Here is a 22,652-nt window from a genome sequence, read left to right on the forward strand (position 1 = left end):
GGTGCTAATGCTTATTAAAAGTGTGATAAATCTAGATCGAGATTAGTGCAGTACCTTCACCGACGACGACGACAACGAGGGAGGAGAAGTCGGGTGAGGATGACGACGGCGGCGACAGCGTTGGTGATGATGTTGGGTGAGGACGACGACGGCGATGGCGTGGGTGGTGGAGGCGGGGGCTGGCAACAATGTGGGTGTGGGAGTTGAGAGTGAGTTTGGCAGTTGAAGAAGAAAGAGAATGTGGTGAGAGGGGGGTGGGGGGGGGGGGGTTTGAACAAAGCATTAGGAAGAAGGTGAGGATGGAGGGAGGGGTATTTTTCAAATTTTCTCTTTTCATTATGGGTAGTTTTGACATTTTCTAGATTTTTGGGGGTCTGAATAGCTATGAGGGGGGGTCTGAATAACAATTCCTAAACCACAAACACATGCAAAATGTGCTTTAAACCCCGCATGTTTACCCATTAGCTAGCAAGGTTCCTATTAAAGTCGAAAAACAATATCAAGATCAACCGACAAGAGATCCTAATAAACTGCTCGACACCTGCAGAATAGAAACCAAACCAGTCAAGCAAACTATAAAACCCTACCAAAGCCATAGGGCTGGAAACAACCTGAGGGAAACAACACCATATATACAAGAAACAAAATAAGAAATCACAAGACAAACATCCGCAACCACATCACACAGAGATCCCTTGGAAGAAACCTACTAACATAGCCAAAGCGCTCTACTTTAACAAAAAGTATTTCAAGATGCGTTATATTTTTTCATTTTCATCTTTTTTCTAGCGATAATCCAAACATGAATAATCATTAAAAAGTGACATTAGCATACATAATTTATAAACTACTCCCGGTCATTTTTATAAGAAAAACTTGGCCAAATCACACAAACCAATGAAACATATATTTTTTATAAAATAAACTACTATGCTTAATTTCAATGATGTTTTTTCCTTTTTACAAAAACAATCACACTAATTACCATAAATGTTGACCATGCCTATTGGGTGCTTGCAATTTCCCTCCAAATTTTTGCATTGAGAATATGTCTTTTTACATTGGAATTGATTATTTGACTTAATTTTATAAAAATATTTCTTATAAAAAGGACAAAAAAAAATTGCTAAAGTGTTTCTTATAAAAATGATCGGAGGGAGTATTTATTTCTTTTCGGTCAATGCTTTGTCTAAAATAAAATATTAATTTTCTTGTCAAATTCAAGTGCGTCACATTGCCCACGTCACATAATTGCCCTCATATTCTTAATTTCTATCTTCATTGTATTATATACAATGAGTGGAACAGCACTTACAACTTAACAAGTAACCATGACTGCTTTCATATTTATATAAAATTAATACATGCACAAGGAGAAACACCAATTAAGTGTCACGAATTACTCCTTCCGTTCCTTATTATAAGTCACATTTTTTGAAAAAAAATTGTTCCTAAATATAAGTCACTTTCTAATATCTAGGAAACATTAAATAATTTTTTCCAAATTCACCATCATATTTAATATGAAAGAGATGATGAACTTTTAATATATTAACTTGGAGCGAGAAAATTATAGAAAAGTAAATAAGGGTAGTCTAAGAAAGCTAATCATTTCCTTTACAAATTTATTATTACTAACTACTTTTCTTAATTAGTTTTTTGTGACTTATAAATATGAATAAGGTTTATTCGCCTATATATAAATACCACTGGCTTGTTCCTTACAGGTTACAGGCCTCTCCTCCCACACCTTAACCTGAAGAGTAATTTAAATTTGTAGCTTTAAGAGCAAGAGTTAGCAAGCTAGCAAAAATGCTTGCTGTAATGAAGAGCCGAAAGATCAAGGACAAGGGCCAAAACATCAGGGGCACTGTGGTGTTGATGCCCAAAAATGTGTTGGACTTCAACGCCATCGCGTCGGTCACTAATGGGGGTCTTCTGGGCATTGCGGGGAGATCCTTTAGCCTCGCCAATGACTTGGCCGGCCATGCATATGACAGTGCCACCGCCATCCTCAGCCGTGACATCGCCATACAGTTGATCAGTGCTACCAAGACTGATGGTTTGTTCTTTCTTGGCTCTAATCCTTCTTCCACACCATCGATCTGTTTTCTTCTTTCTCAGTTCTGGACAAACATGCTTTGTTTTGTTTTTGTTTGTCAACGGACGCTAGGAAAATAATTTTTTTGATGGTAGGAAAATAATTGATTGCGTAAAACTGTAAAATAATTGAATGAACGGATAAGTTGTATACCAAATCAAAGGTAAAAATGTCTTTAATCCTTGGATTTAGTCCACTTAAAGAATCACAACTTAAAAGTCAAGAGCTTGGTAGGTAGGGTTATTAATTAAGCCCTGCAGCACAAGTGGCTTGGGTTTATCCATGCTTCTAGCATGTTGTGGGTTCAAACCTGGCACACACCCTCACCATCTCAACAACCAAACCCTAAATAATTAAATTGTGAATGTGAACTAGTAATTCTTATCCATTTTGATGTATTTTTATGCATTAGTTTTTCTTTTCTTTTCATATACGCAGCATAGGTGGGAGTGATGAACTCACTGTAAAAGAAGTTTTTTATGCATTAGTTGCAATTTTTCAACCGTCAAAAAATATATTAGTAACAATTTAAACCGTAAAATCTACGAGAAATTGTTACGAAATGAAATAGGTAATGCTAGAACACAAGACTATAAAAAACTGTTAGAAAACATTTTTCTTGTCTACAACTACAGTACTTTTGAAAAGCAATAAATGTTGTAGTGTACCAAACATAGAATGTACATAATATTAAACTTAGGGTAAAACTTACATCAAGTTTCTTACTTCCATTTCATTAAGTTTATGTGTAATTTTTCAAATTTTGACAATAAATTCTTAACAAATGACATTTATTTTTAGAAATATATAATAGCACATGTGTCATCACATGATAGTAAATTTGATGAAATAGATTTAAGGAACTTGATCTAAGTTTCTCCCTTAAACTTATGTTTTGTTGTCATTCGGTTCCATTACCAACACTTCCTAAAACTAGAAAAAATAATCTATATTATAGGATAAACATATTTTTGAAATAAGTAAGAATTCATAAAGAAAAAGTTAAGAGTTCGAGGGTTCGATTTCAAGACAAAGTGTATGAAGAATGATTTGTTATGAGAGTTTCACTCACGTAATATGACCAACTGAGTTCGAGGGTTCGATTTCAAGACTAGTATAATTACTTATTTTAAACAATAAATTTTGATATTAAGTATATTTTTAAAATAAATAAAACCTAAAATAAATAAATAGTTAGGAACTAGGAAACTCACATGGGCACACAAGTGAATCATTGATCTTATGTTACTTCGATCACGCACTCACCTTTTTGTGTTTTATGAGAATTTTGTCTGTGTTGTTTAATTTGTTTATAGCAAATGGAAATGGGAAACTTGGAAAGGAAACATATGTGCTGAAACGTCTTCCGACATTACCAACCTTGGGAGCAAAGCAGGAAGCATACAAGGTTAAATTTGACTATGATCCTGATTTTGGAATCCCAGGAGCATTTTACATCAGAAACAAAATGCAAGCTGAGTTCTTCCTTGTCAGTCTCACCCTCGAAGACATTCCCAATCAGGGAACAATTCGCTTTGATTGCAACTCCTGGGTTTACAACCATAAATTATACAAAAACAGGCATCGCATTTTCTTCACCAATCATGTAAGCTTTGTGCTTAGCAGCAAGTGCTTTTGAAATTATAATGCTGTTTTTTTTGTTGTGAAGTTGCAAACTTTAGCCTAACTTTTTTGTGGGGTTTCTTTCATTATATTGAAGACATATGTTGTTGGTCAAACACCAGTAGGACTTGTTAAGTACAGAGAAGAAGAGTTGGAGAATTTAAGAGGAGATGGAACAGGGGAACGCAAATTGCATGAAAGGGTCTATGATTATGATGTTTATAATGATTTGGGGAATCCAGATTCTAGTGCCGCTTTGGCTCGCCCAACAATTGGAGGCTCTACCACCCATCCTTACCCTCGCAGGGTCAGAACCGGTAGAAAACCATGCAAGAAAGGTTACATTTCTATCTTTTTTTCTTCTCAATTCTATTTTAGTTTTTTGAATTATGCTTTCAGTGTCCCCCCGAATGATAGTTCAAGTGGTAAGAGCTGAGAGGCCTATGTGTTGGGGAGGGGAAGGTCCAGGGATCAATTCGTGGAGGGGAAATTTGGCCGATCAAACAAATTATGCTTCCAGTAATGCATAACTATAAATAATATCTAATGACACTTGAGTATTGTAGCATGATTGTATTGATGTTCACGAAGTGAACCTAGGGAGACTAAGCAGAGAAAAGAGAACTCAGTTCAAAACTCTGTCTATGTATATTCAAAAGTGAACATAGCCATTATCAAAGGCTGCTCACCTATATATACAAGGGAAACCCTAGGCTAATACAGAACCGCCTCTAACCACATGTCGCCTAAGCTAGTGTCAGACCTTAACACATTGCTTGCTTCGGAAGTCGCCTGCTTCAGCTCAGTATATGCTAAGCCGAAACAAACAACTTCCAGCCCAAGTCTAGGTCGCTCATATTAGTCCACAAGCCCATAAGAACAAGACACCAAGCCTTAAGCATTGAGACGAAGCGCATCTTAGAACTTGCACAGCCCAATTCTCTTCAAATATCACTTCATTGCTACTAAGATCGCCCGCGTCAAATCTGTGACTTAGTTTCCTTAAACGTCGCCATATCAGTTCAACTGATATCATGCAATGTAACTAATTTGGTGCCATTTCTAAAACACAAAGCCAGGTCAAAATGTGAAAAAAATACCTGTGACTTATGAATTTATTATGTTATAAAATTGTGTAATTTTCTAACGGTTTGATGAATAATAATTTTTTCTCCCATGGTTTATGAATTTTTGCTTCTCTGGTTAGATTGCTGATATTTATCCTATTATTTGATTCTGAACAGATTCTGCCTGTGAGAAGCCTGCTGTGGACATATATGTCCCAAGAGATGAAAATTTTGGTCACTTGAAATCATCAGATTTCCTTACATATGGACTGAAATCTTTATCTCAGAACGTATTGCCATTGTTTAAATCTGCGATTTTTGATTTAAACTTCACGCCAAATGAATTTGATAGCTTCGAAGAAGTGCGTCGACTTTATGAAGGTGGAGTTAAGCTCCCTACAAATGTACTCAGCCAAATTAGCCCTTTACCGGTCCTTAAGGAAATCTTCCGCACAGATGGTGAAAATGTCCTCCAATTTCCGAAACCTCATGTAATCAGAGGTACGTGGTATCTTAATATAACCACTTGTAGTAAGTTAACAAACATGTCCACTCAAAAAAACTCATTTTATTTGTTTTTATTATCGTATTCAGAGTGCGCATTTGTTGAGTTCATCCCTTTTGACAATTATTTCTTTGTTAATTTTGAGAAGTTAGTAAGTCTGCATGGATGACTGATGTTGAATTTGGAAGAGATGATTGCTGGTGTAAATCCTGGTATAATTTGTTTGCTCCAAGTAAGTTCAATTGTTATTTTGCTAAGGATATGAAACAGGGGATTCTATGTTAAATTCTTATTGTGGATTCTAACAAAGAGGCACTATTTTTAATCTTCCCTTCCATTCTTCTTTGATATGTCAGGAGTTCCCACCAAAAAGCAAGCTAGATGCTACGGTTTATGGTGATCAAAATAGTACATTAACAAAAGAACACTTGGAGATCAACCTGGGTGGACTCACAGTAGATGAGGTAAGGATATAAACATGCTCCATTAAAATGCCATATTCTTTTGTGACTCAATGCTAAGGAGCAAAGTGATTGAAATTAAAATTGTGGAACAGGCACTTGGTGCTAAGAGGTTATTCATACTAGATTACCATGATGCATTCATGCCATTTTTGGAGAAGATAAACAAAATTGCAAAGGCTTATGCAACAAGGACAATCCTATTTTTGAAAGATGATGGTGCTTTAACACCACTTGCCATCGAATTGAGTCTGCCACATCCAAACGGAGTTCAATATGGTGCTGAAAGCAAAGTCATCTTACCTGCCAACGAAGATGCTGAAGGAACAATTTGGCTACTGGCCAAGGCTCATGTTATTGTGAATGACTCGAGCTATCATCAAGTCATGAGCCATTGGTATGAACTCCACTAGCCAGAACTACAAACAAGTTTAGTCTATGTATATATCAAATGCTTATTAATCTATATATACTTTTCATGGGGGTCACAGGTTAAATACTCATGCAGTGATGGAGCCATTCGTCATAGCAACAAACAGACATCTCAGTGTCCTTCACCCTATTAATAAACTCTTATATCCTCACTACCGTGACACAATAAATATCAATGGACTTGCTCGGCAAGCCTTAGTTAACGCAGATGGCATTATAGAAAAATCATTTTTGCCAGGACAATATTCTATGGAGATGTCATCTGCAGTTTACAAGGATTGGGTTTTCACTGACCAAGCTTTACCAGCTGATCTTATTAAGAGGTGATCTTTATTAAATATACATCACGGAAATTACGAATATGTTTTGCTAATAACAAATATTTTGCTTGATTCAGAGGAATGGCAATTGAGGATCCCTCTGCCCCCTATGGTCTTCGCCTTGTTGTAGAGGACTACCCTTTTGCTGTTGACGGACTTGAGATATGGGATGCTATTAAGACATGGGTTCTAGACTATGTGTCCTTATATTACTCGACAGATGATGAAATCCAGAAAGACACTGAACTACAAGATTGGTGGAAAGATGTTGTACAGAAGGGTCATGCTGACTTGAAAGACAAGGCATGGTGGCCTAAGATTCAAACTCTTGATGAGTTGGTTGAGTCGTGCTCTACTATCATATGGATTGCTTCAGCTCTTCATGCAGCTGTTAATTTTGGACAATATCCTTATGGAGGTTATATCCTGAACCGCCCAACACTGAGCAGGAGATTGATTCCGGAAAAAGGAACTCCAGAATATGATGAGATGGTGAAAAATCCTCAAAAGGCTTATTTAAGAACAATCACACCAAAGTTCCAGGCCCTTCGAGATCTTTCGGTGATAGAGATATTGTCTAGGCATGCTTCTGATGAGGTCTACCTTGGACAGAGGGACAATCCAAATTGGACATCTGATACAAGGGCATTACAAGCCTTCCAGAAGTTTGGAAGCAAGCTGCAAGAAATTGAAGGGAAAATCACAGAAAGGAACAAAGATTCAAGTTTGAAAAACCGAATTGGGCCAGTTGAACTGCCTTACACTTTGCTCCTTCCTTCTAGTGAGGAAGGATTAACTTTCAGAGGAATTCCAAACAGTATCTCTATTTAAAATAGTGCGTGGTTTCCTTATCTAGTGTATTTCCTCATAAAGAGGCGATGCTTCTCTGTGTATTCATATTTGCTGCATATTTGAATCGTTAGGTTATAACTTATAAGTGTGCTTTGGCTGTAAGTTTGTATGATGTTATGTTCACTAGTATATTTAAGGTGATTGTGGCTATTTTCTTACTGCTTAGTTGTTTAGGGTGTCGCACCCTCGTTTAGTTGCTTATATTTTTTAGAGTAAAGTACACTCACCCCCCTTAAGGTTTGTTAGAATTACACTCCACCTCATTCTTATCTAAAATCTACATCCCACCCCATTTTATATAGAGGCAAATTTAGTGACGAAAAATATTTTTCATTAATAATTAGTTATTATTTAAATTGTTAATCAATAATTTCAAAAAAAAAATCAATATAATCCAATAAATTTAAAAATGAAAACATCACAATCCTCCTCATTCTCTCAATCGCGTTTTTCCTCCGTAAATTCATAATGCAAATTATGCAATAGCACACCTGCCCGATTTACAAACCATATCTCGAACATAGTGAAACATGCTTGTGTTTTCATATTTGGTAATAATTCAATTTTAATCAAAATAATCTCTTTATACCTCCAATTTTCAAAATTGGGTTGTAGGCCAAAAAAGCAACACAAATGGGTGAAGAAAATAGAGAAACAAAATTATGAAAATATGAAGTGGATCTGAGGTTATTAGAGCCCAACGAGGCGGTGGAGCATCGTTTTTAACAAAATCCAACAATATCTAAGACCAACAGAGCGTTCGCTCACAACTTCAAGGGGTGAAATTCACAAGAAGTAGTTGAACAAGTGGCTTTAGGGATGTGCGATTCACGTTCTGGGGTTCAGGTTGCAACAAAACTTTGAGGCATGGAGATGCCATGGGGTTTCACATTGTGGGACAGTGGAGCCGTGTTAAAGGGAGTAAAGGCTTGGTGGTGGCCGTTTGTGGTGAGAAATATGATTTGGAGATAGATGGGACGTGGACTTAACAGACAGAGTGAATGGTTTTTTTAAATTTAATTCAGTAAAATTATTTTCATAAATTAATGTATGATAGTGTATATGCATTAAATTTATTTAAATTTTTACTAATTAGTAATTAGTTTTTAGTAGTGAGGAATTTGTTTTCGTCACTAAAATTTGCCTTTATAAAAAATGGGGTGGAGTGTAGATTTTTAAAAAGAATGGGGTGGAGTGTCATTCTTGCAAATCTTGAGGGGGGTGAGTGTATTTTACTCTATTTTTTATGTATACTTTGTAAGTTTATTTTTAGAATCTTTTGGTGATTTTGTCTTATGGCTCATTTGAGTGAAATGAGTATGATGGGTGGTTTAAAACTTAGGTGAATTGTTTGAGCTTAGACCATGTACAATGCTCTCAACAATTTACCCCCCTCTCAACACCATTTTTTCTCTTCCCAACACTCTACATCATCTTCTCTCTCAAATTCAACAAATTCTCAACAATTACCCACTCCAATGGTTTTCATTCAACACCCTACCCCACCACTCACCCTACCTCCCCACTTTTTTATTTCATATTTTTATTTAATTTTATATTTTTGTTTTATTATTTACATAAAATTATAATTATTATTTTAAATTAAATTAAAACAATAAACACTTAAAATTTTTTTTTTTTTAAATTTAGACAATAACTTATTTTATTTCCTTAACTTAAAAATGGAAGACGACAAACTAAGCACACAATAATTTATTTTATTTTCTTAACTTAAAATGTAAGACAACAAACTAAGCACACAACACACAAATAACGTAATTAGAATTCTGGGTGTTTAGTTGGGATTTTGGTAGTTATTTGGGTAGTTAGAAGAATTCTGAGTGTTGTAATGGTGATTGTTGGGATCCATTTCAAAACAAAGGCTAATAGAAAGATAATAAGATGGTGAGAGAGATAATAAGATGGTGAAAAACTTGGTTTTTTTTTTCTGTGTCCTAATCAAACGAACCAAGTCTCTATTTATAGAGAAAAAAAATCATGAATTTTGGTATAATTTTTTGTTTCAGAATTTTTTTTTTTTTGATGAAATAATTGAGTTCAAAAGATAAGGATAAAAGAAATCCGGCGGGCCAATCACCACGTGACACTTGTCGCAGAAAAAAAAGCACTCTCTCCTGAAGACAAGGCGCGTTAAGGTGCGTCACGCACCTTGTCTGCGCGTGTCATACACACGCCTGTCGGTGGCCACTGGCCTCGCGCCACGTGGCACACCGCAGGTGTTTCAACAATGTTGAACATCTTCAACATTTTTCCCCTCTCTCTCCCCTCCACATCACCCTCAACAATCTTCAACAACCATTATAACCTATCGACAATCTTCAACAATTTTCAACACACATTTTCAACAACCATTATAAATGGTCTTATATGAGGATATTTTCACTGATTCAGAACTGTGCAAGCTGACAGATTTTATTCTATTACTGTTTGGCCAGAATGGAGAACTCTCAGGTATTCTTATGTTCTAGTACTTTTGTATCAAGATAATTTTGAGGTTCTCATTTGTTTGAACTATCACAAGTTAAATTCCAAGATTATTCATCAGAATCCAATTCATCATACTTGACAACGGGTTGAGGACTCATAGACTTAAACTACTCTCTCCTAAGACCATATACAATGGTTAAACAAAAAATGTTTTGTTTAACCCTTTTCTACCCCACTTTTTCTCTTCCCAACACTCTACATCATCTTCTCTCTCCAATTCAACAAACTTTCAACAATTACCCACTCCAATGGTTTTGTTTAACTCTCAACACCCTACCCCACCACTCACCACTCACCCTACCCCACCACTTTTTTATTTCACATTTTTATTTAATTTTATATTTTTGTTTTTATAATTACATAAAATTACAATTATCGATTTAAATTAAATTAAAACAATAAACACTTAACAATTTGTTTTTTTTTTTAAATATACTTTTTTTAAAAAAATATAGACTATAATTTTTTTTTCTTAACTTAAAATGCAAGACAACAAACTAATCATACAAGAATTTATTTTATTTTCTTAAAATAAAATGCAAGATAACAAACTAAGCACACAATATCTTAAAATGCAAGACAAGAGAAAACTAAGCACACAACACACAAATAACGTAAATAATACGATACAAATCATCTTCAATCCTCAGACATTCCAAACTTTGCCCAGATGTGCTTCACTAGATCTGCTTGCAGTTCATGATGAACATTTGAATCACGCAACTCAGATCTAGCACGCACATGATTTGCAAAAGCGGGTAAAACCTCGGTCGAGTATGGTTGCTGTGTACTAGATTCACCTTCCCCAGATTGCTCAAAATCGGTCGAACGTTGAGCATATGAATCTCGTTCATCCTCGACAATCATATTATGTAATATGATGCATGACCTCATAATGATACTCAAGTCATCTATGTCCCACAAGTGAGCTGGTTCACGGATGATTTTAAAGCAAGCTTGAAGAACTCTAAATGCACGTTCGATGTCCTTCCGACATCCCTCCTGAACTTTTGCAAATAACTTATCGGGTTCACTTTGAGGAAGTCTAATCGTTTTGACGAAAGTTGGATAAGAAGGATAGATACCATCGGCTAGATAGTATGCCATATTATAGGGACGACCATTCACAAAGAAATTCACAGCTGGAGCCTTTCCCTGTTCCACGTCATCAAACACTGGTGACCGATCTAGAACGTTTATGTCGTTCAACGTTCCAGGACATCCAAAAAAGGCATGCCAGATCCATACGTCATAAGTTGCAACTGCTTCAAGAATAACTGTTGTGGTTCCCTTATCCCCTCTAGTAAATTGACCTTCCCATGCTTTAGGACAATTTTTCCACTCCCAATGCATGCAGTCAATACTCCCGATCATGCCTGGGAACCCCCGCATGTCATTAGCATGTAGTATTCTTTGCAGGTCTTCTTGGGTTGGTGCTGTAACACCCCGATTTCGGTGGCGTCACTTTAGTAACCAAAATAAACTTAATGCGGAAAAACGTAAATATTTTTTTTTTATGACAACTAAGACTGAAATAAATAAAACCCAAATGCGAAAGGTAACAGAACTAATACACAATACATATAACATTCCCCGCTGTAAGTAGCGACCTCGTCACGAGTAACCTCCAGTGACGGAAAGTAGAAAAGTGTAACGCCCGTAGGCAAAATGTACAATCCCCAAAATGATAGGTCAAGTGTCAGCAACACAAGCCCTCCAAAAATAAGAATAAGTCAGAGCTATGACACTAACACCCAACCTTAATAGACTCTAATCACCCATCCCCCATACTTCCATCATCGACTCCCATCTGGTCATGCATAAAGTCCGGGTCCACGTCGAAGGCTCAATAGTAGTCATTTCGCTCCGGGTCTTCCCCGAACGACGAGGAATCACGGAAGAATCCACCAACGACATCTGACAAAAAGGGCATACATAGCCCCCCGAACACAGGTAGCACGTGCAAGGGTCAACTTACGGAATATAGGATAGAGAATACAAGACAACAGGTAAAGTATAAGGGGTATAGATATATATGTTATATATATACATATAAGTTCTGCATTGTCTACCCTAAGGTTTAAACATAGCATGTTATCAACACTCTAGTACAATTTCATCATCAAAGCACATAACGATATCTATCAACATCTACTCATCAAAACACATAACGATGTTTATCAACATCAACTCATCAAAACACATAACGATGTTTATCAACATCAACTCATCAAAACACATAACGATACAATTAGAGTGCATGATATGTCAATGCAACGTCACTCTCGACGGTTCCAGAAAGAATAGGCTGGGCACGTTTGAGTCGGTCCTAACACTGGCATTGTGTCGACCATAACCCCCGAGTGTCACTTACAACCTTGACATAGCCGGATCAGTCCTAACCCTGCGGGTCGACTTTTCCCTCCGCTATGCCCGACAATCAACAGGTCGATCCTAACCTCACGGTCGATCATATCCCCCGTCGATGTCCGAATTACCCGAAGGTATAAACTGTACCCGAAGGTATAAACTGTACCCGAAGGCATAAACGGTACCCGAAGGTATAAACTGTACCCGAAGGTATAAACTGTACCCGAAGGCATAAACGGTACCCGAAGGTATAAACTGTACCCGAAGGCATAAACTGTACCCGAAGGCATAAACGGTACCCGAAGGCATAAACTGTACCCGAAGGTATAAACTGTATCTCGTGATGATCTCCAAATCATCCGACTCATCTCTATCCGATGGTCAACACTGCTCAACGAGCAAAGAGCATCAACATGCTCGGAAACTACTCGTTTCCCGGCTTATCTCTCAGATAGCCCAACAACACAACTGCTCCCAGAGCACAAGAGTATCAACATACTCAAAACCTCTCAATATCTCAACACTTGGATCCGACGACACTTCTCGTTTTCCAAAACTAAGATTCGACTCCTAAGCTTCCTTCGAGATTATTATCATTACTTAAAGATTTAGAGGTTGTTTAAGGTCTTATGAGTTTTCTTCACAAAATAATATCCTTTTAGCCTTATCGCAATTCTTATAAGTTCTCGGGATCTCCAAATCCCCAAATGACTCCAGAGAATGTCTCGATCCATAAAACACCATAACAAGGCCCGAATCTCATTCGTCCTATCAAACTTTCCCCAAAACTCTCAAAATAAAATCGGCATGACCTGCCCGCTATTCTCACTATTCAGAAACTCAGATTTCATTGCTAAAGCATAAATAACTCAGCACCATCAATCAACATGTCATATATCAACATAATAAGCAATAACCACATAGCACTTAGCATATAAGGCATGCACCACACATCCTAGATTACCCACATAGCACATAGCATGTAAGTCAATCTCAAAAACATAGTAGTAGATTCATCATCTACATTGTCAGTCGAAGCCTCAGAAAACATTTTCCCAGTCATACACAAACAAGTGCATAAACAGTAAATCAAGTCGAATGCGTCGACACCTAAGGCATTAGCTAGTAAGGTAAGTTGCCCTTACCTCTAGTTATTCCAGCGTTCTCCTCAAACGTTCCTTCACAATGAGCTCCTTGATCTTCAGAAAATTCTTCAAAAGAACCTTTAAAGTAAAACCACAGTATTCTATCAAAATCTATCGGAAACTAAGCTATCAATGCTCACTAAGGTTACACGAAGTAGTTCATACTCCGAGGTACGATAATCTAGCGCGAAAGGACAAGTTTTCGGAAAAGGAATTTTCCTCCTCCTCCCCTATAGGGCTCGGCCACTTTTCACAATTGTGGGGCTCGATTTTTCTTCGATCAAACTTGGTTCCTATGCTTTCATTAGCCGTAACTAAGGGTATTCTGAACTCGGAAAAATTATCGGATCAAAAACTGTCGCAGGGGTATTTTGGTCATGATTTTTAACTTAGAAATTTCAAAACTGAAATCCCAAAAACCAAATTTTGCAGGGACGTTACTAACGACGTTTATGACAACTAATCCTACTAACACTAAGCTAAGGCGATAGTTTTTAGCCTAAAGGTTGAAGCTTTACCTCAAAAACTCCAAAAATGGGTATTTAAGGCTAAAATTGATTCCGGCGGAATTCCGGCGACATAACGGAAAATCTAATCCGGCAGGAGTGATCTTGGGCACATATAGAAGAGGTTTAGAATCAGAAATGAAAGATTCATGATAGTTTTGCAAAAACCCATAAACTATCCGCTCAGAAAACTCTACAGAAAAGCTATGGAAAAAGCGATCGGAGGTAAGGATTAGCGACTATACCTCGAAACCTTGAAGCAGCAACTGATTAATCAACGATCAAGCAAGGATCGAACAAAATCTTCTTCTCCTCCTCTCCTCTCAAACTCGCGGCCTCCTTGGATGAAATGGGTAAGATATTTGTTTTTTCTCATTTCTTGGCTATATATAGAGGTTGGCAAAACGCGGGAAAATGAAAGTTTCGCGAATCTGATTTTTCCGGCGTCATTCTCCGTGAATTCTAAGATAGGTTTTGGCGAAAGAATTCCAAAACTAAAATGAGGTCTCCTTATATTTTAGGTGACTAATGCAAAGTCAGTGTAAAACTATTTTACCCGATAAGTTGCTTTTTGCATCGAATGTCGGAATAGAAAACTTCCTTCGGAAGAAAGATTGAAATCATCAAGAGAAATGGGTGCACGCGTGTAGAATATTCATTTGAAGCTCTGAATAGATAAAGTCTTCATTGTCGAGAAATTCTAGGGTTTTGAAATACCAGGGTTTCGGTTTCGGCAACCTTCCGATGATTGGAATCGGACGTTCGTAGATCCTAGAGTTTCGCCTCGAAACGATTGTGATATATGGAAAAAGAGAAGTTCTAACATTTCTCTGAAGATTTTTGGAATTAACTTCCATCGTGCCTATAAATGAAAATTAGCTATATATTAGGGTTTCTGACCTAGGTTTAAGCGTATAACGATCGTGCTATAACTTTTATCGACTTTGATACGATCCTTTGACTTTTCCTGAACTTTCTCCTTCATAAATTTATTTCATTTGGTAAACTCTTGTTCAGGTTTCCTTTCACGATACATCAAGCCTAATCGTAAATGGAAATCTCTTCCACTTATTCTAAGCTTAAAATCTCGGGTCTTACAGGTGCTCTCAGGTACTGTTGCTCATACAATTGTATGATTCCTTTACAGAATCTACGTAAACACTCCAATGCTGTAGTACCTCCAATTTTGATGTACTCATCGACCGCATCTGCTGTCACACCATATGCTAACATTCGCATTGCTGTGGTACATTTTGCTAAGGGTGATATACCTTGTTTATTGGCTGCATCAACGCGTTGGGTGAAGTAGTTATCACTACTTGAAAGGTCATCAACGATTCGAAGGAAAAGATGTTTTTGCATCCGGTACCGACGACGAAACATTGCATCGTCATATGTAGGCTCATTGGCAAAGTAGTCGCCAATTAGCCTCTGGTTTGCCGCTGTATGATCTCTACCGAGATATTTTCTACTACGAGGTGCAGTATCTTCTCGAATTTTTCTTCGACGCTCTCTAAATCGGTTGAGTACATAAGCTTCTTCAATTTGACTATTTTGAATGTATGCTGCAAGATCAAAAGGACACTCAGATGGATCCATTTTTTGTGAAATTTGAAGTAGATTGGAAGAGATTTGGGATATTGGTACATCAATGGATATATGAGTCCATATAAGTAGGTACATTGAATGGTGGTTGAGGGCCGGATTTGAAATAAGTTATCAACCAGAGTTAATTATCGGAAAAGGACAAGATTCGAATTGAGTGGTACATATTCAAACACAGTTACCCGAGAATCATAAAAGCCAAACACTACTGACCTAACACCACGGGAAAATTATTAAAGCAAACACTACAGACTTGACACCACTGGTGGATTTGAAATAAGTTATCAACCAGAGTTAATTATCAGAAAAGGACAAGATTCGAATTGAGTGGTACATATTCAAACACAGTTACCCGAGAATCATAAAAGCCAAACACTAGTGACCTAACACCACGGGAAAATTATTAAAGCAAACACTACAGACTTGACACCACTGGTGGATTTGAAATAAGTTATCAACCAGAGTTAATTATCGGAAAATGATAAGATTCGAATTGAGTGGTACATATTCAAACACAGTTACCCGAGAATAATAAAAGCCAAACACTACTGACCTAACACCACGGGCAAATTATTAAAGCAAACACTACAGACTTGACACCACTGGTGGATTTGAAATAAGTTATCAACCAGAGTTAATTATCGGAAAAGGACAAGATTCGAATTGAGTGGTACATATTCAAACACAGTTACCCATACATTAAAGCAAACATTACATAGCTGTCACCACTTGAAAATTATTAAAGCAAACATTAAAGCAAACACTACAGACTTCACACCACTGACAAGTTTGACCGAATACAGACAAAGACTCGCTTGAAATTAATTTCCAAATAGCTCTTTGGACAACTGCTCTAACAACTCTTTCTTACGGTCACTGAGATGCTCTTCCGAAGTTAGCTTTAGATACATACTAACTTTCTTAGCATTAGTCTTCTCTTTCATCGCATTAGTCTTCTCTTTCATCAATTCGTTAGTCTCTGCTTGCACCGATGCTATCTTGTCCAATCGTTCAAGCTCTTTCTCCTTGAAATGGATATAAGAATCCCACTCTTTGTTCACCACCTCGTCGGCATCTTCTCTAATTTTCTTTTTACTCTTTTTTTTAGCTGCCTCCCTACCCATTGGACGAGGAATTGATCCTATAGAGTTTGAGCCACTTGCATCACTGTCGTGTGATCTCTTAGATCCACTACTTCTCGAGCCACTATTTCCTCCTACCTGACTACAAAAACGTGGTTGATCACGGAGAGCGCGCCATTCTTCCATCAAAGTAAATTGACCAATCTTCCCACTTGCGAATAATTCATGCGCTTTTGCGATAACATTATCCTCCGACCAACCGCTTCGTTGCTCACGCTTAGCGCTATCATAAGCGCCAATCCATTTACCCAATCTTGCGTTCATATAATTCCAACGGTTTCGGCAGGCAACCCAATCGCGCGGAGGATCGAATGAGCAATGCTCATTACAATACTCAGCAATATCTCTCCAAAATGTTTCTCCTTTCTGGTTTCTTCCGACAACACTGCTTGTTCCACAATTAATCCACCCACTAATTAGCACTAGATTTTGTGCAGTGTTCCATGCGGGTGGAACGGTTTTTTTGCTCTTAGGAGTGACTTCATTGACTTCATTATCAGCTGACCCGCCACCAAGATTGACTTGTGTTGAAAATTCCGGAAATTCCGGCACATCAACACTCGGAAAATTTTCAGGAACCACTGGCATATAACCACTAGACTGGGGTGTTTGAGATGAATATCTCACAGATCCATAAGATGGATGAGAGTTTGGAACAATTGATGACTGGTTAAAATTTTGTATGTTTTGAGGAGGTTGGTACGAATATTGATTTGGATCTGGATAATAGTTTGGATTTCGAGAACGTTGGTTGGAGATTTGATGTGAGACTTGATAATAGTTTGGATTTTGAGGACGTTGGTTGGAGATTTGATGTGGGACTTGATAATAGTTTGGATTTTGAGGACGTTGGTAAGAAATTTGATTTGGATCTTCATAGTTGTTTGGATTTTGGTTGTAAAATGGGTTGTTTGAAGAATTCTGGGTGTTCAAATGGTGATTGTTGGGATCAATTTCAAAACAAATGCTAATAGATAGATAAATAAGATGGTGAGAGAGATAATAAGATGGTGAAAACTTGGTTTTTTTTTTCTGTGTCCAAATCAAACAAACCAAGTCTCTATTTATAGCGAAAAAAATATCACGAATTTTGGTATAATTTTTTTTTTCCAGATTATTTTTTTTTATCAAATAATTGAGCTCAAAAGATAAGGGTAAAAGAAAATCCGGGGAACCAATCAGAGAATGACACGTGTCAGGACCATCATCCACCATCATGTTTTCTCTCTCCGGACCTGCCACTCACGCGCCCTGTCGACGCGTGTATTACACGCGCCTGACCGAGCCATTCAGAGGGCGCCACGTGGCGTCCCTCTCTCCTCTCAACAATGTTGAATTTCTTCAACAATTCAGCCGGTTCTCTCTGCTCTAATCACTCCTCAACAACCATTGCATCACTTCAACAATGTTCAACACTCTTCAACATCAAAATTAAATAACCATTGTATATGGTCTAACATTTAAGTGATGAGTCTAGGACTTCATTTCTTTCTTGTATTTGTTTGCCTTCTTTGTTGTCAATCACATGACACAGTTTAAACACTGATAATGACTAATGCGAGTTTCTTATTATCTTCATTCTTGAAAATATTTACTGAATCTGCTTTTATGTAGGTGAAACTTTAATCTTATTCAACAAATAGATGAAAGGGAACAAGAGGATGCAATTATGTGTTCGTATCATATTCATATAATTGTGTTAAGATTGCTTTTGTGCTTTTCCTTTTTTTCTTGAATAACAGACAAACTTGGAAGGACAAAAATAGATTGTATGCAGCCTGGAAATACCAATTATTAGATTGTAGTTGAAGTGACACCTAATTTTCATTGTGAATATTTTCATAAGGGTCATATTGTAAGTTTCTGAGCTATGATGTCAGTTACATTGCTTCTACTGATATTCAAAAGATAGATATGACAGACACTTCCACTTCATTTCCATTAATTTTGAGTTTAATGCTAATCAATTTAACCTAATCGCTACTCCTTCCGTTCCTATATAACTGACACTATTTTTAGCTGAATTTTGCCAATACTACATTATGTGTCCTTGGCACAACTAATATCCGTGATCATGTGTTGCTAAATTAAATTAATCATGATAAATAGCTTGTGGGACACATGGCTTTGGGTGTTAGGTTTTTGTTGGATAATGTGAAAGTAATTATAAAAAGGTAAACCTACGGAGTGATTTTTTTAATTAATCTAGTTTCGCACGAACCACATGGTCAAGGTGGATTCTTGATCCTTCTCCACAGCTTTATCACTTATGACATTAGGTTAGCCCAGCTGTCAGTTCAATTTTTATGGGCTGCGATTAAAGGGCCCACACTCCATAGGCCCAAATGACTTCTAAACATCAGAGCATTGTTTCAAAATGAAAAGAGGAAAAATTTTGAACAAAAAACAAAAAAAAAGAGGAAAAATAAATTTTTTATAAGAAAGCATGATCCCACTAATGACTTCGGGACTGAGGTTCTTTTGTTTGGCATTTTTAGTTCTTGGTTGTATATCAAGAGTGAGCATGTTTTGTTCTGTAGACTGTAAGTCTGTAACCTTGTAGCATAAGTGCATAACCGTAGTCTTTGGAGTAATGATTTCACTTATTTGATATAAGTGTCAAGACCCTATGAGTCTCAATTTAAGCATCTTTGGCAAAAAAGAAAAAAAATCATAGGAGGAACTCATTTAGTCACTTTCTTCACATTCATTTATTAAAATGATTACACATCTTAACTTCTTAATAAACAACATAAATAATATAAGATTTATATATATGTGCATATATATACTTCAAAATAATCAGTTTCATACCACCGAAATAAAAAAGAAAGACTAGAAAAAAAAATGTAATGCATATTTTACTAATGTGTCAATTTTATTAGCTAAACTTTAATTCAGACCATTTAGCGGGGTCCCTCATATGTAGGGGTGGAAATAGGCCGAGCCGAGCCAAGCTTTGCGTGGCCTATGCCTGGCCTGCATTATCTTTTCGTGGCCCAAGCCTGGCCTGTGGCCTATCAATAGGTCTGGCCTGGCCTACAAGCCTGCTTAAAAGTCTATTTAACAGACAATTTTATCAAAAGAATAGGCTGGCGGGCTAATAAGCCTTTTATATATCATTGCACTTTCTTTTCAAATAAAAAAACCTGTATCATTGCATTTCAAAAACTAAATTTGTATCATTGAATATGTCTGGAACGTTTCTAATCTAGGTTAGGGTAGAGACTTGGGGTTTTCTTTTATACTAAACTATACATCAGTTTTAAAAAATCAAATAATATATTATTATATTATATTTATTTATATTATTAATAAAAATAATATATAAATAGGCCGGCCTGTTAGGCCAAATAGGCTTTTTTAATAGTTTGGGCCTGCCCTTTTTAGTTAAACAAGCTTTTATAAAAGCCTAAGCCTGGTCTTTTTAATAAACGAGTCGAGCTGAGCCGAGCCTCTAACGAGCCAAGTCATAGGCCCCTAACGAGCCGCCTGGCCTATTTCCACCCCTACTCATATGCATAAAAAAAATTGTGTAAGGTTGCACAATCTCAAAATGACATTATATCATAGGTTTCTTGATTTTACTGCTTTTAAATAAAAAATTTATCAGTTTCAATTTTTGATCCACATTTACTCAAAATTTGGCCCCCTCTCTAAATTAGGACCCCTTCCTTCCTCCACCTCCACTCCAGTCCACCAACCTCCCTCCCCTCAAACTCCTCACCCTCCGCCACCACCAACATCAGATATTCTTGTCCATCCCCCCACTTACCACCGCTTCTCCTTTCCTACACCACCCTCTTTCCCCTCAACCTTTATCGAATGAAGTGAATCAAGTCCTCAAACTCCTTCCGCTTTCGAAGGCTATACTCACCTAGCTTGGTAGGGTTGATGATCTTCAACTTTAATGGTCAGATCTTTGCCTCGTGGCACTCCCTAGCCTCTCAGAGGATTTGATCCGCGGTGATTTGAATCAAGGCGTGGATTTTGTTCTTGACCCGAGTCAGGCGAGGAAGGATCACATTTGTGTTATTCTGGGTCGATAACCTAGGTTTCGATCATCTTCTTTCCACGAAGACATGGTCGGAGTGTGGTATTTGACAATTTGTGCCCAATTTCTAAAACTACAGACAAATTATACACGAACAATCAAACTATGAAGAATCGTCCCTCGCCTATTCAGAGTTGATATAATTCACCAAACTCCCCCTCACTTGTCATACTCGTGAACCAACAATCGGGGAAGAAAAGTTGAAAACGCTACACTGAGTGCCGATTGATGAGTATGAGGTATTAGGGTTTCTAACGGGTTAGAAGAAATGTGTGATCACCCTCCCCCCCCCCCCCCAACACTCTTCATTTTGAAGTTGAGTGGGATAACTCTGGCTCATCATGTTGGAAAAAATAAATAGGGAGGTCTAGAAAACTCTTGAAAAAGTCTCGCATTTCCTAGGATGGTGCATGAAGAGGGATGTGAAGGTCATATGTTGACTCAAGTTCTTTGTTTTGAGTTGCACCAGTTGAGAGAAATTTAGGCTTGTATATGACTTTGTTATTTCTTTTACAATCTTGCTTTAGGGTATTGTGAATTTGTGATATGTAGTTTAAATATTTCTTTTGGAGAGTGAGTGTACTGAAATTATGAGGTGCTGGTTGAGAGGTAAATTCTGTTGATATTGGTGTGAGGGAGCAGTGACGGATCCAGAAATTTGTTTTTGTGAGGGCAATATATATATATATATATAACATAAATTCGTAAAAAAATAACATATAGAGCATCTTTTACCAAATGGGACACAAGTGAGATATTTTTTATCAAATGAGCCTTAAAAAACCACATACTTTTACACTCAAGTGAGGGCATTTAGCCATGTGGCAAATAAGTGAGGGAAAATTTTACCAAAGGGGCTATTGAAAACCACATACTTTTACTACTTAAATTTTTTTCTAACGATATTTTCCAAAATCAAGTGAGGGCACATGCTCTCACACCCTTTAACCTGCATCTGTCTCTGTGAGGGAGTATACCCCATAGTTATGGCATGAGAGGGGCATGATCATAAATATATTTTTAATCACATTGGATGAGTTTTAAACTACATTAGTGAACATCTTTCATCCAAAACTCTAAGGCAATAGGTGTATAGGTACTTTCACTTATAAACTATCCATCACTCTCATTTTTATCCAATGTGGGAGCTCCCTTTTTTTTATTGCTTACTTACACTAAGAGAATTTCCAACAATCTCCCCCTCATGTGTGATCTATTATTATATTACCATACTCCCTGCAACGGAGCATTGTTGGCTATCAACGTCGTAACCATCGACTCCGATACCAGTTGATATTGGTGTAAGAGGGTATACCCCATGATTATTGCATGATATGGGTGTTGTCATGAATATATTTTAACCATATTGGATGGATGAGGATTTAACCATGTTAGTGAATGACATCACAATGGAAGGAGATGCATCATCAAACATAATAGGTCAACCACCATTTTAACCATTTTGATCGTGAGGAGTATGAGTTATGAGCAGCAAGAATGACCACTCATCTTGAAGTGTTGGATCTTTGGGAAGCACTAGAAAAAGACTATGATGTTCTTGAACTATCTGGAAATGCTATGGTGGCTTAGATGAAGAATCACGAACAAAAGAAGAGAAAAAAGACTAAGGCCAAAAATTGTCTCTCATCTTATGTGTTCAAGATCATATTCATACGAATAGTGACTTTGAAATCGCCAAAGAAATTTAGGAACATCTCAAAGCATAATATCAAGGTTCTGAAAGAACTGAAGGCATGCAAGTGCTCAACCTCGGCAGGAAATTCGAGATGCTGACAGATTCTTAAGCATAGAAAATAAAATGCAACTTCTTGGTAGAGACTTTTCTAATGAAAGAATAATGCAGAATTTTTTTGTCACTATACCCAAAAAATATGAATTAAAGATATCAACAATGTAGGAGTCAAAAGACCTATCAACCATCACATTGCGAGAATTGAGCT

At 37.1% G+C, this 22,652-nt stretch overlaps 1 pseudogene across 1 annotated transcript; it reads left to right on the top strand.

Annotated features, from left to right (window-relative positions):
• The first annotated feature begins 1,718 nt into the window (after positions 1-1,718).
• LOC130746505 (seed linoleate 9S-lipoxygenase-like) lies at positions 1,719-7,519 on the top strand (annotated as a pseudogene). Its single transcript, XR_009022134.1, has 9 exons — positions 1,719-2,062; positions 3,418-3,707; positions 3,822-4,062; positions 4,969-5,292; positions 5,445-5,528; positions 5,653-5,760; positions 5,853-6,154; positions 6,249-6,512; positions 6,587-7,519. The product of XR_009022134.1 is annotated as a seed linoleate 9S-lipoxygenase-like (transcript).
• Positions 7,520-22,652: the final 15,133 nt, after the last annotated feature.

Source organism: Lotus japonicus, chromosome 3, assembly GCF_012489685.1.
Source record: "Lotus japonicus ecotype B-129 chromosome 3, LjGifu_v1.2".
NCBI lineage: Eukaryota > Viridiplantae > Streptophyta > Magnoliopsida > Fabales > Fabaceae > Lotus > Lotus japonicus.